Source organism: Tachysurus fulvidraco, chromosome 8 (genome assembly GCF_022655615.1).
Source record: "Tachysurus fulvidraco isolate hzauxx_2018 chromosome 8, HZAU_PFXX_2.0, whole genome shotgun sequence".
Classification (NCBI taxonomy): Eukaryota; Metazoa; Chordata; class Actinopteri; order Siluriformes; family Bagridae; genus Tachysurus; species Tachysurus fulvidraco.
Window position 1 is genome coordinate 19,412,713 of NC_062525.1, and position 16,225 is coordinate 19,428,937.

The 16,225-nt window shown below is 36.5% G+C and overlaps 1 pseudogene; it reads right to left on the reverse strand.

Moving 5' to 3' along the window:
- Positions 1–16,225, reverse strand: part of LOC125145344 — an 84,788-nt pseudogene continuing 68,563 nt past the window's right edge.

The window sequence follows — 16,225 nt, forward strand, 5'->3', positions numbered from 1 at the left end:
TCATTTGAGGTAGCTGATGCACAGGATATTTTCAAGATCCTGCACGCCATCAGCCAGGTCTAGGTCTCACAGTGAGTCTCCCAGCAGCAGCACATTGTACAAACTGGTGTATGTTCTGCAGAGCCCCCTCTTTTTTATTAAACACGTGTGGATCAACTCACCCTTAAATGCACATGCAAAACCCTGACACACACACACACACACAAAAGTGTCTGAGCTGAAGAGTGATTACATCTTTGTCGTAGTCCATGTAGTTGGAGAAGACGCGCACGTTCGAGGAGAAGACACCATGTCCGATCATCACTTCCTCTAAAATATCTCTGACTCCAGCCGAGTAGATCAGCAGAGGGACAGAGTTCTCCTTCAGTATGTCAAAGAAAGACCTTTAGCCTTCTCTAATACAGACACACAGAGCATGATGTGAAGATGTAAACATGCAGAAGTGCACTAACTATATTATATGGAACATGATGCATTGTGGGTAAAATACCTCAACATGGCACCCGGATCTCAAAAAACCTGAGCCAGCTGGTATTTCCTATTTCGCTGCTTGATAAACAAAGCGTGAGCTTACATCCACCTGACACACACACACACACACACACACACACAGTTTTTCAAAGGCTGGTTTGTGACAATTCTGTTGAATGAGTAAGAAATAAAATGTAGCAGACTGAATCTGAGTGTTAATGATGGCGTGATCACTGACCACTCCTCCATGTGAGGAATTTTCTCCTCCACAGACTTTGAGCTGTCGATCTCAATGGGATAATAGTAAGCCACCAAATCTGACATCTGCGGAGTGAAAAATTAAATGAATTTTTAGTGAAGGAAATCAGGTCTCAAACAGTATCATGTAAGCAACATCTGATTCCTCTTCTGTCTGCTTTTCTCTGTCAATGTTTTGTGTGAAACGTCATACACGTCATGAACACTGGTGGGTTTTTACCTTTGCTTTACATTCCTCACTAATCAGAGTGGTGTTGTGAAGAATATCTGAGGAGGAAAAATAAAAATAATAAACCATATGAACAGCTGATTTAATTACTTAATGTCATTTAACCAATCAGGAAGCAATCTGTAAAGAGCCGTGTGTTAATGCAGAGTCACTGCTGCAGCTCTGAGGGGATTGATTTAAGAGTTAACATGAAACCGTTCACACCAACAGAAAAAGTGTTGGAAACATTTATTCTGTTTACTCACTATGTTGTAGGGCAGCATTTCCCTTTATGAGCAAATCTGGTGAGTGTCATGTCAAAGTCATAGATTACCTAACAGGGCTGTCAAGTGTCACGCATTGAGAGTGACAGTCACGCATTTTGGTCTTTTCTCATGCTCTCCCGCCACACATCGTATTTCTCACACTGAAAAAGCTTTTTGACTATTTATCATGTATTTAATATGCCACAGAGCCCAAAATGTATCTGTCCGCATCACTGTCTCTATGGAAACGGGCAGGAATCAAGCGCGTCTCCCCTGAAGTTCTTAGTTGAGCCTGACACTTATCAGCCAATCAAAAAAAAAGAGGCTACACAATAGCCAATCAGAAAATAGCACAATCTGGGTAAGATTTAACGCAATAATCAATAAAAAAAAACCACACACATTTGTATTTGGTTAAATTGCGCTCATTGATCCTTACCAAACACAAGTCCCCTATTATTTATTTATTTATTTTCCCTTCTTTGGGTGTGTGTGGGTGTGTGGGGAGGGGGGGGGGTTGTTGCGGGGGAGTTGGAGATGTCACGCTCGCCTGTCTTCAAAACTTCAGAGCCCTGACCTAAACACACACAAACACACATATATACACACACTTAGTGTAGCCAGTCCTCTTACATGAAAGTTTTTGTTTTCCTGGAGAAAACTGGAGCACCCTGAGGAAACCCACACAGACAGGAGCAGAACATGTGAAACTCCACACAGACATCAACCTGAGATCAGGTAAGGACAGGACTGTGCATGTCTGTGTGTCAATGTGTGTGGTGAGGAATTCACAAAGGTTTGAGGATAAACACAGAAACCAAACTTAAGAATCCCAAGTGACGGCTGTTTTCTCCTCTAACTGTTTAATTCTGATGTCTTGTTCTCACTCTGACTTTCTTTACAATCACTTTATGTCGCTCCATCACTTTACAACACCAGCTGAGGGCTGCTGAGATGCTGGACCCTCAGAGATGTCCCAGCTTCCCTCACTATCACTGTCTGAAACACTGCCTGTTACCCTATAAGGCTTTATCCTCTCCTCATCCTCAGCAGGATCTGAACAGTCTGTACACACCGAGCTGATCAATCAGACCTACTGGAGTCTAAGAGAAGGAAATTGTTCTCTTCTCCTTTCTCTGCTCAAAGTCTGTGGACCATTTTATAACACTGGATTTATTTTCCTCGTGTCAATCTGCAGTTCACACCTTCCTGTTACATAAAGACCAACATTACTCAGTCTTTCCTCTCAACAGGTTTTATGGGGATTTTTACAGCCAAGATGTTTTGCTCTCTGGAAAAAAATTTAATTGGTAGAATCCAGTGTTGTATAAAGTACTAGAAAGCAATACTTGAGTAAAAGTACAAGTATCGCACTAGAAAAAGACTTTGGTAGAAGTGAAAGTCATTCTTTTACATAATATTCTTTTGGAATATTACTCAAGTAAAAGTCTTAAAGTATCTGATTTTTACTGTACTTAAGTATCAAAAGTAATTTTCTGATATTTAATGTACTTAAGTATTTGAAGTAAAAGTAAAAAATTTCAGTGATTTTCAGTAGGCATAAGACCAGGGGCGGTTCTAGGATTTCATCTTTAGGGGGTTTAGCCCTCAGTGAGAATTTAAAACAAGAAGAGTTTTATATTACATACTATATGACTACATAGTAGGCCAAAAGTTATGGTATTATTAAATGGCAAAAGTGGACACCAAAATTTTATGCATGATGTAATGATGTCAGTCTTGAATCAAATCAGTCATGTACGTGTGCATTCTCTACAAACAGTGTGTCCAATGAATGCAGTCACTAATAAACAAATAATCACAAGACAGAGACCAAATCAATAAATATTATTTTTATTTAGTATTGAATGGATTGTTTGCATTAATATTTTGTTTGTGCTATCAACTCTGGTAATAAGAATAGTGAAATTTCACTGCTTTTGATTGCCGTATTTGCGGCTTTCAGCCAAATAAACGCCTCCAGCTCTGACCACGCGTGCACGCTGCACGTGCCTGTGCTTCTCCGTAGCGCGCACGGACGTGCGTAATGCAATCTAGGAGCAGTGATTGGCCAAACCTCCCTTATTGCAGTCGCACACATTTCTTCTGATTTTATTTTGTAGTAACGAGTAACGAAGTTGCTTAGTGGAAATATAACGGAGTAAAAGTATACATTTTATCTAGGAAATGTAGTGGAGTAAAAGTGAAAGTTGACCTAAATTTAAATAGCGAAGTAAAGTACAGATACGTGAAATTTCTACTTAAGTACGGTAACGAAGTATTTGTACTTCGTTACATTACAACACTGGTAGAATCACAAGCACAGGATTCTTCTTTTAAACTCCTAGCAGAGAAGTAAATTACCAACTTAACGCAAGTTATACATGGTATTGCACACACCATTATTGAGGATATTTGGAGCAATGTTACATGTAATTGTTAAACTTGATTCCCTTACATATACATTTGCTTTCAAGCCTAATTATTAATTTTGATTATGATGTGATTGTGACAGGGGAAGAGGTTTCAGGTTGGGGGTAAAGAGTTTTTTTCTGTCACCACTTTTGAATAAAAAACATTATCAAGGCTATAAAACTTAACAAAACTCCTCGAATCACAAAAGTATCAGTGAGAAGTTGAGAACACTCGTTTAAACAGTACATACACTCGAGCTTGACTGCACATCACATGTTTTACTTTATTGATACTGCTTTTAATCGTAATGCAAAGACCGGTCATCGGGTCGTTTTTTTTTTCAGCGACGTGTTCACTATTTTATTCCTTGATAACAGACTGCTTCTATCTATAACACACCATTGCAATGAAAAACAGAGCGTTTTGTCTAGTGTTATCTTTTTTTTTCCAGTTAACCCTTGTGTGAATGACAGGTTTTATTTTTAATCATGATTTTTGAAAGAAAGAAAGAAAGAAAGAAAGAAAGAAAGAAAGAAAGAAAGAAAGAAAGGAAAAAAAAGAAAAAAAGAAAAGAAAACTCAACTTGCCATTGGGACAGTACCCTTAAAAGGACATCTTTGTCCTATTTAACCCCAAAAATTTATAGTTGTACATTTAGAGTACCAATGTGTACCCTTTTGAGTATAAAGTACAAAGATGTCCTTATAATGGTACTAAGAGTATATTGTTTAATGTGATTTACCTGCACCTTATTATTAAAATTACATCTTTAATGTCACTATTCGTCGTCCTCGTCTCTGTCGTGTACATACAGTGACACATACTTGATAGTTGGAATTGTCAGAGTTAAACATGCTGTAAAATCTCAGTTCAACATTATCTTTATTCTTATTTGAAGGGTTTGATAACAAGAAGAGAGTTTATATAACGTTTGTCATAAGTTTTCCTTATAATCCTTTAAATTAAAACTTGATAATTATTCAACAAGAGCAACAGGCAGAGTTACTAAACATTGTGCAACACAATTCGGATACCATATGCCAATTTACACTGCTTGACATTTTTATAAAAAAAAGGAGTGAAGCGTTTTTTGCCGCTTTGAGCTCATCGTACCCGAATGGTGGACCACGGGTGAGACTCGAGCTACAGTACTGGGGGCGCGTGATGATGACGTGACAAGTGAGTGATTGCCGTGAACGTCATGTATAGACTATCTTAAACTTTCTTGTCACTTTGAATTTTAAATCACTCTGAATTTATATACATCGCTCCATTAAAACCTCAACATGTGGTGAACACAACTCTCCACTAAAAAAGTGAGGGGGACGAATTTACTTTACAAAAAGTGCGGGGGACATGTCCCCCACATAATCTACACACCTGTTTTAAAGGCGTAACAGCTGATGAAAAAGCAGACACAATTGTAGATGAATATGAAGAGAGATTTTATATTAGTTTTTATTTTATACAAAACATTTATCTCGTCTTTTTTCGTCAACAATAATGCATGTTAATTTAGTCTTAGTCAGCGTTTTTGGACAGTGGTGCAGTCTGGTCATCGTCTCGGTCATGAAAAAATATATCATAATATATATAACATATTTCGTCTCGTCTGACGAAATTAATACTAGTTTCCTGAGTACCTGCAGTGTAGAAGCTCTTGCTCTCTGCATGTTGCTGATGATGGTTTCCACTCGTCCTCGGTCTCTCATATGCAGCGACGCATTGTTCAGCTCCGGAATCTGAAAACAGACAAACCTTTAACTCTATTAATCTGATTTAGTTGAATGACTCAGGCAGATCTTTATTGTAATCACATCATCACTAGATCCAGTGAAAGGAAATAAGGGTTCCTCATCCTGGACCTGAGGTGTAGCACACAGGACAACATACACGGCACTGACTGGATGTAAAAAAGCACAGCGGGAATAAAGGGCTGGTGTTCGAGAGCTGGATGAGCCTCTGATTCGGTTCTAACTGTAGTGCAAAATTTGCAGGTGAACAGAGATACAAAGTGTGAAGTGGGAGAGAGGACATGATGACAAAATAATGACAAAACTGCTGTTCTAGAGAATTAATTAACATCTGACCACCAATCAGAATGCAGCAGCCTGGTTTAAAATCTTATCTGACCTCACACTACATATCTGACCTCACACTACATATCTGACCTCATATTACATATCTGACCTCATATTACATATCTGACCTCACAATACATAATGTTAATCCCTCTCCACTGCTTCTCTCTTTCTACCCATCCCGAGGCATCCAGACATTGTACCAGCCCCGTTCGTCTTCCGTGCGATGAAGATTTTGGACCTCCACTGAGATGAGGCTGACTGTGAGAATCTGTTCATCTAGGGATCTAGCAGCTCCAGTTGGATTCTGCAATACTATAGAGGAGATGTGAACTCCATGTGATCTTTTGCATCAATACAGCATTTGTTTGACTGTATATTTATAATCACACCCTCCAGTGTCACCCATATGAGGATGAGGTTCCCCTTTGAGTCTGGTTCCTCTCAAGGTTTCTTCCTTTACCATCTAAGGGAGTTTTTCCTTGCCACTGCTGCCTGAGTCACCTCAGACTTGCTCATTGGGGATAAATACAAACACATTGTGAACTAGATATATCTAATATTAATCTTGAATTTTGTATTCTAATAATTTTATATTATTCTTTATATTAACCTTTTGTTCTATGTTTATTTTCTGTAAAGCTACTTTGAGACGATGTCAATTGTAAAAAGCGATACACAAATAAACTTGAATTGAATTGAATATCTGACCTCACAAGACATATCTGACCTGCAAACATTAGAACACACACACACACACACACACACACACACACACACACACACACACACACACACACACACAGTGTGTGTGTAAAGGCTGAGTATCTTTGACTAGCTGGAATGTGTTTCTGTTCATAAGCTTTCACACACTGTCCCCAACATCCAACTTTATTAAACTCAATAATCACTACAAACTACAAGAAAGTACAATTCTATTCAAATAAAATAAATAGTTTCATTTAGAGCATGTCTCTCACACAACAGAAACCAATAATGGAAATTATTCTATAATTAAATACAGTATACACAAGTAAGCAAATAAACAAATAGTAAATATTCTTCTTCTTCTTCTTATTATTATAAACACATGGCATGTAATAACATGACACTTTTACTAGTCAGTAGCATTAATACAGCTGTGGAACAGACGAATGAATGACTAGGTGAGATAAATTAGTAATAAACAGCTAGGGCCAGTTGTTCAAAGGTAAGTTGATCGGATTTTGGTTATCGGATTAGATCAAATCTTGAAAATGGGTTGTTCAAAAGGGAAAGAAGGAATCTGAAATCCGATTAGATTACGAAATCCAATCCTAGTTTTAATCTGGATCAAACCTTCAGTTTGTGTTGTTCAAAACTTGTCAGTAGGATTTGTATAACTTTGATCCAAAAAAAAAACAGGATTATCCTGATCCCAACAGGGGGTAGGATTTCAAGCTGGATTCCAGGAGGAAAATGTAGTAAAACTTTAAAATGAGTCAAATATGACATTTGTATCATTTAGTGTCTATACTTTTATTGAAGCAAAACTTCAAAACAAAACTTCAGATCCGCCTCCTAAAAGCAGAGCTTGGAAATGCTGGTCTCTCATCCTCAGATGAAAAAGAACATTTAACTATTGGACATTTAGCCATTTTATTTTTTTAAGACGTTTTCAAAATATCCACAATGTATTTGTTAATATATATTTATTTTTTTATGACTCAGATGAGGGGTCATAAAGGAAATTATGAATGGAAATGGATGTTTGTTATTTTTGGGTTTTGTCTCAAAATAAAAAACTCTTACAGTGACCCCATGTTGGCTCTTCTACCTGTTCTTTACATAGCTGGTAGCCCACATTGTGATATGCTGTCCCATTTAGAGCTCAGGTAATCCGGATTTGGTAATCTTGAAAACGGTGTATCTGGTTCAGGGTGATCCAATCCAATATTGCTTTGAAAAACCGGCGTCAAAGTAAGACGGATTACCTGATCCTGAATAGGGAAAAATGGGATTCCCAAATCCGGATCATTTTGATTCAGATTAAACTTTTTGAACAACTTTCCCCTAAAGATGAGTCTTTACCATTTTAAACATCTTACCATTTTAAACATAATAATCCGAACTGTGCGCATTTCTAATCCTGAATAATCACAGTGTTTCCCCACAGGAAAAGAAACGAATTAAGCCTTTAATAAGGAAACCTGTGTGTAAATAAAACAACCACATCCAGAGTCAGGACAATTTAGGTAGCTGTGAATTTCACCTGATCAAAAGTTACTTAAAAAAGAGTTGACTTCTCTCATGCCTGTCTGATAAGAGGATTGATGAATGTTTTACTGAATAAAAATAAAATGAAATCACAGTAGAGAAAACAACATTTCACCTTATTTTATGTCTTGTCATTTATACATTCAATTTCAATTTAATTAATGTTGTCTCAAAGCAGCTTTACAGAACATAAGAAACATAATACAAAAAAAATTAATATTATACCAGGGATCTCAAGTTTTGAAGACAGGCAAGAGTGACATCTCCAACCGCATGGTGAAACACTTGTTTCCTACTCGGTTCCATAGAGACAGCGGTGTGGACTGATACATTTCGGGCGCTGCAGCATATTTAATATATGATAAAAAGTGAAAAAGTTTTTCTGCATGAGAAATATGATGTGTGGTGGGAGAGCGTGAGAAAAGACCAAAATGCGTGACTGTCACTCTCAATGTGTGACACTTGACAGCCCTGTTATACAAAGATTATTATACAAACATTCAAGAATAATGTTAGACTTTGTATTGTTTGTATTTATCCACAATGAACAAGACTGAGGTGACTGAGGCAAGGAAAAACTCCCTTAGATGGAAATGGAAGAAACCTTGAGAGGAACCAGACTCAAAAATGAACCCATCCTCATTCGGGTGACACTGGATTGTGTGCTTATAGTCATACAGTCCAGGAAATGTATACTGATTGGGATTTGTTGTCCTCAAAGACCATATGCATCTCCAGGGCTCTCAAGCATTGTCAGGGCATTGTCAGACAGTCAGTTTTCTCACGCCCTCTGTAAAACTGTTGGCTAAGTTACAGACACTCATGAACTTTCTCTAACAGCAGTCAAAATGTCATTTTTTGTGTCAAACAAGTTGTGAATTTGTTGTACGTAACATTACAACAGGAGATCATGACTTACTCTGTGCTCAAGTGATGCTCGCAGCTCCAGTGGTTTTCTCTGTGGGTGAACGAGGATGATGCTGAACAATTCCAGGATTTGCTTTTTCTTCATTGGTTGCTGCGTTAAATCTTACCCATATACAATACTGCTATTTTATAAGTCTTTTTTTGATTGGCTGATAAGTGTCAGGCTCGACTAAGAACTCCAGGTGAGACGCGCTTGATTCCTGCCCGGTTCCATAGAGACAACGGTGCATCTTAAATATTAATTAATAAAAATAATAATATTAAATATATTAAATATATGATAAATAGTCAAAAAGTTTTTCTGCGTGACAAAATGTGTGGCGGGAGAGCGTGACAAAAGACCGAAATGAGTGACAGTCACGCTCAATGCGTGACACTTGAGAGCCCTGCCGACCAGTGTGAATACTGTATGTTCAACCATGTGCGGAAATACTGGAATGAACACAGTATTATAGCAGCAGTTACATGAGGTATTGTAAAGTATTGTGCAAAACAGCAATCGACTGAAATGTGAGACAGCATGTGCAAAAAGCAAAAACAGTGTGCAAACCAGCATGTAAACCGTTTGACATGATGGTGCTGTACATGGATGTACATTGGAAGAGTGTGTATTTGGTGTGGGTATATTTGTCTGCAGTCCATACAGTTGATTGTGCATGTGTGTGTATTGTGCTCATTACAGTTCAGTTCAGAATGTCCACATACTTCATGAAGCGGAATCCAACTGGAGCTAATAATCTTTAGGTGCTTCAGGATCCTCACAGAGTTGTCCTCATCTCAATGAAGGTCCAAAATCTTCATGACAGATTCATGATAGATAGATAGATAGATAGATAGATAGATAGATAGATAGATAGATAGATAGATAGATAGATAGATAGATAGATATAAAATATAAATAAATATGTCAGTATATGTTCAACAATATATACAGTAAAGATATGGCAAGGAGTATGTGCATAAGAACAGTAATACAGCAAATAAGAATATGTGCCAGTTGTATAGACAAAGTACGATATGTCTAAGAAAAATGACAGTAAAAAGACAGCAGTTCAGATCAGGTTTATGTTATTATCCAGCTGGCAGATGATCCACGTTTATTTCTGAAGAGAAGAATCAGGTTCCTGTTACACTGCAGACATTACAGTTGTCTTCAGCGGCTTCAGGTTTATCAGTGATTTAAAGGAAATCTGAAATAAATACTGTGTGTAATTGTAGCATTTCCCAAATTAACGTTCTCTCTTTCAATAACGCTCAGGAAAATGCTTTTAAGGAGATTCACAAAACTAAAATCTTTCGACCTGTTGAGTAAAGAGAAATTTGACAATTCAAGTTTGAATATTATTGTTTTAAGCAGAGGATGTATCTGGATTTGTATCTCCTCCTTTTTCTATGTTGAGCCTAAAACATTTGTAACTATAGATAAAAACATGGTTAAGTTTGTTTGACTTCAACACACACTGTTCTGTTAACTGTATAAAATATTGTGGTGACAAAATCATTTTGGTTTCTCATTCCTAAATTGAAAAATGAGGTTAATTAAAATTGATACTTGCTCCCAATTTTAAACAGGTCATAAAACGGCCACAGCAACTTTATGACTAATTTCACACCACAAGCTTCTGTCATATGGAACAATCAGATCATATTGTAGAAAAGTAAAGCTATTTTTAATCCTGGATCAATAATGATATGATTTCTGAACCTGATTTACGGAATAAAAATGGTGACATATATGAATCTAATGACCTACGTAATATAAGAGTGACATGCAGCCAAATGACTAGAATGTGCAATATAAGAGAAATATCTTAATTGCTCATTTTAATTAATTAATTTAATTAATTAATTAATTACTTTATAAATCCTAAAGCTAGAAAGAGCTTATCAGTCTGATCAGAACAGCGTTCCTGCAGGAACCAAACAATCGGGAATGAGATTACCTTAATTACCTTATGACAAAGATGTAAAAAAAAATGGATAAGTACAGTATGTTATAACTAAAGCAGTGATCTCAGCATATAGCAAAAAAATTTGGACAAGTTTAATATTCATTTTAAAGTGCAATTTTCATTTTGTAATTAGGCCCAGAATAATATATATATCTTTTCTTTTTTTTTTTAAAATTTATTCAGCAGAATATTGTGAAAAAAGATTATCAATGTTGATTTTCCAAATAACTTTGGATATTTTTTAGTAAGGGTGCTACATAATAATAATAATAATAATAATAATAATAATAATAATAATAATAATAATAATAATAACAACAACAATAATAATAATAATAATAATAATAATATCAATTATTATTATTATTATTATTATTATTATTATTATTATTATTATTATTATTATTATTATTATTATTATTATAATGGTATTTAGTTAGTTTTATTGTTTCTTATAATGATTCTAAAGCAAGAAAAACCTAAGCTGTGCCTTGTAAAAGTATTCATGCCCACTTTTTCACATTTTGACAAGTTACAACCACAAACAAAAATGTATTTTATTAGGATTTTATATGATGGACCAACACAAAGTAGCACATAATTGTGAAGTGGAAGGAAAATGATACATGGTGTCAAAATTTATTTTACAATAAATATCTGAAAATTGTGGTGTGCATTTTTATTCAGCCCCCTTTACTCTGATACTCTGAAGTCACCTAATTACTAAACAGAGTACCTGTGTGTAATTTAATCTCAGTATAAATAAAGCTGTTTTGTGAAGCCCTCATAGGGAACATTATTAAACAAACAACATCATGACGACCAGGGGCGGTTCTAGACCTATTTTAGGGTGGCTCCAGCCCCCCTGCCTGTGATCTCAGCCACCCTAAAACCATAAGTATAATTTTTACTTTTAAAAAATAAAAATTACATTAAAATGCAGGACATGATGTCGATGGGAAAGAAAATTATTTATCAGTTTGTTCAGGGAATGAAATTTTTTTACTTTACTTTTACGCGCGTGCGTTGTAGTCTTTCAACAGAGCATCAGCTGTCTGCTTTATGGGAACGGAGAAGCACAGGCATGTAGTTAGTTTTCATAGTATAATAGCATAGCATAGTAGTTTCAGTAGTTTTCATTATTTAATTGGAGACTTTTCTTTTAAAATGTATGTATTGTGAGGATGTATTTTATGTCATCCCACAAGTAAAAGTTTGTTGGAGGTAGAGTTATAAAAATAGAGTTCACTACTACTGCATGTTTCTGCTATAGTAGTGAACTTAATGTAGAGAGATTTGTGTGTGGCTATAGTATATACAGTATACAGTATTATGTTGACATAAAAAAAACAAAAAACAGTTATACCAGTGGAATTTCACTATTCTTATTACCAGAGTTGATAGCACAAACAAAATATTAATGCAAGCAATTCATTCAATACTAAATAAAAATAACATTTATTGATTTGGTCTTTGTCTTGTGAATTTTTTTTTTTTATTAATGACTGCATTCATTGGACACACTGTTTGTAGAGAATGCACAGATACATGAACTGATTTGATTCAAGACTGACATCATTACATCATGCATAACATTTGTACACTTTTAAATAATACCATAACTTTTGGCTTACTATGTAGTCATATAATATATAATATAAAACTCTTCTTGTTTTAAATTCTCACTGAGGGTTAAACCCCCTAAAAATGAAATCCTAGAACCGCCCCTGATGACGACCAAAGAACACACCAGAAAGGTCAGGGATAAAGTTTAAAGCAGGGTTAGGTTATAAATTAATATCCAAGCCTTGAACATCTCACGGAGCACTGTACATTACATCATCCGGAAATGAAAGAGTATGGCACAACTGCAAGCCTACCGAGACATGGCCTTCCACCTAAATTGACATTAATCAGAGAAGTAGGCAAGAGGCCCATGATATCTCCAGAGGAGCTGCAGAGATCCACAGCTCAGGTGGCAGAATCTGTTCACAGAACAACTATTAGTTGTGCACTCCACAAATCTGGTCTTTGTGGAAGAATGGAAGAAGAAAGCCAATGTTGAGAGAAAGCCATAAGAAATCCCGTTTGCAGTTTGTGACAAGCCATGTGGGGGACACAGCAAGCATGTGGAAGAAGGTGCTCTGGTCAGATGAGACCAAAATTGAACCTTTTGGCCAAAATTCAAAACGTTATGTGTGGCGGAACCCTAACACTGCACATCACCGAGAACACACATCCCACCATGAAACATGGTGGTGGCAGCATCATGTTGTGGGGATCCTTTTCTTCAGCAGGGACAGGGAAGCTAGTCAGAGTTGATGGGAAGATGGAAGGAGCCAAATACAGGGCAATCTTTGATGAAAACCTGTTAGAGTCTGCAAAAGACTTGAGACTGGGGCGGAGGTTCACTTTCCAGCAAGACAATGAGCCTAAACATACAGCCAAAGCTACAATGGAGTGGTTTAGATCAAAGCATATGCATGTGTTAGAATAGCCCAGTCAAAGTCCAGACCTAAATCCAATTGAGAATCTGAGGCGAGACTTGAAAATCGCTGTTCACAGAAGCTCGCCATCCGATCTGACTGAGCTTGAGCAATTTTGCAAAAAAGAATGGGCAAAATTTTCACTCTCTAGATGTGCAAAGCTGGTAGAGACATACCCCAAAAGACTTGCAGCTGTAATTGCAGCGAAAGGTGGTTCTACAAAGTATTGACTCAGTGGGGCTGAATACAAATGCACGCCACACTTATTTATTTGTAAAAAAAAATTTGGACACCATTTATCATTTTTCTTCCACTTCACAATTATGTGCCACTTTGTGTTGGTCTATCACATAAAATCCTAATACATTTTTTGTGGTTGTAACGTGTCAAACTGTGAAAGTTCAGTAGATATGAATACTTTTGCAAGGCACTGTATTTACTCAGCAGTCATGAAAGTCACCAGTTGTTTTGGTTTACTTTAACTGCGTGAATCTGCTTTTCTGTATTTTATTAAGAATAAACTGATCCACATCTGGAGGATTCAGTGTCAGGTTACAGTCCTGTAACCAATAGATATTATACAGTGTTGAGCTGAACAGTAAAAACAACATTAGAGAAACAGCTTTCAATTTATTTCATTTTATTTTTGCATTTAAACAACACAAAGCTACGGAGCCCGCATGGTCACCCCTTGGAGAAAAGAAAACAAGACCCGCAAATCCGTGATCACGGTTTTGTAATTCGTCCCCTCGCGGATTATTAAACAGTTCCCTCAGTTTTACAAACATTGTGCGCACAGATTAATTAAAAGTACAGCCAACCAAAGAATTGAGAGATGGTGGGGTATTCTTAGAAAAGAATGTGTGGATTTATGGCTTGAATATTTTCACCAGATTAAAGATGAAGGCTACAGTACTTTGATGGCAGCTTTCTGGACAAGAACCTTGTGTTATTCTGTTTCCTGGGTTTGATCCAGGTACTGTAAATATTGAACACACACAATGCATTTTTTACATTTTTAAATACACATCATTTTGTTTATTTGATAGGGTTTACAAGGCCCAAGCAAACAGAGAGAGAGAGAGAGAGAGAGAGAGAGAGAGAGAGAGAGAGAGAGAGAGAGAGAGAGAGAGAGAGAGAGAGAGAGAGAGAGAGATTAAACAATACTCTTTATGGCTTTCATAGGAAGGCTCTATTAAGAAATAGCCTTGTACCCCATGGTCGGCTGGATGTCATGTACACTCTTCCTTAATTATATGGGACAGAAGACTACATAAGCCAAGTGCCAGTGGAAGACTGTGACACCTGTGAAGATCAATGGATCCATCGCTCTGACATCCCTGATGAGAACATTTTCACCCTGTGTTCACACATCATGACACAACATCAGCTTTCTATTCCCAAGGACAGGTTTACAGCACTTAATCTGTATCTTGCACTAAGACAAGAGCTTATTACAGTGTTAAATATTGTGAGATTAAAAAGCCATTAGCACTAAAATGTTGTTATGGACAGTTTAACAGACAGTTATTTCATTAGATTATTATTATTAGAGTTCCATTCATTTCACAGATGTAGATATGTTTTAAATGTTATTGATGAAGTCTTGTATACTTCATATGCATATTTTAATAAAAGGAGACTGCTTTGTTTTTGATTCATTTTCGTTATTTTTGAAAACTGTAGTCAGTTGAATAGCATTAATTAATGAACTCCCGATGAAAAAAATTCAACATTTTAAACATGAAACTTTTTCTTGCAATATAGAAGCCTTTATTATTGCCACATATACATTACAGCACAGTGGAATTCTTTTTCATACCCATTCTTCACATACCCCAACTGAGGAGGTTGGGGTCAGAGTGCAGGGGCAGCTATGATACAGCACCCCTGGAGCAGGGAGGGTTGAGGGCCTTGCTCAAGGGCCCAACAGTGGCAGCCTGGCTGTGCTGTGCCTTGATGTGCAGGACAACAAAAATAACAACAAAAATCACAAAAATAAGAAGAAAAATAAGTACATGTCAGGAAACTTTGATGAGATGGAGGCTGTGGATGAGACAAAGAAACAGTCATATCCTGCTGCACTGTCTGACCACCTAGGATAAACACAGATAGACAGATAAAGATAAATGTAACTCTAATTAAGGAATATAACCTATTCTTTTTTATTATTGGCATCCTTACCTTTACACAATATCCATTACCCATATGTTTGCATCAAGGTCATTTATGAACTCCTCCCCAAACTCAGGGTATGAAGTACTTTCCTAACTGGAAACGTGCTTTACGTTGTACTGTATGTAATATTTAAGTAATATTTTAATCAGATGCTACTTCCATTCTTGCATTTAAAAGTAGCATGCAATTTTAAATAGTTCTGCAATTTTATATAATTTTTAAAGACTTATTTGGTTAATATGTTTATTAAATAACTATATACAATGGCATTGCATCTTATTCCTTTATTAATCTGTGCGCACAGTTTGTAAAAAAGAGGGAACAGTTTAATAACCTGTGAGTACGGTTTATAAACTGAGGGGACAGTTTAATAACCCGTGAGTACGGTTTATAAACTGAGGGGACAGTTTAATAACCTGTGAGTACGGTTTATAAACTGAGGGGACAGTTTAATAACCCGTGAGTACGGTTTATAAACTGAGGGGACGAATTACAAAACCCTGATCACAGATTTGCGGATTTTGTTTTCTTTTCTCCAAGGGCTGACCAGGCGGGTCTGTACAAAGCCCTCATTGTTGTAGCCGTGATTTAAATTGTATTTCACAGAAAGCGACACTTGATTTACAGAGAAAACATTCCATTAACCACATGACACATACAGTGAAGTTTGATCCTTATCATTGTGGAGAAATATAAATAACCTTCTTCTTAGGAAAAACGAAGGAAA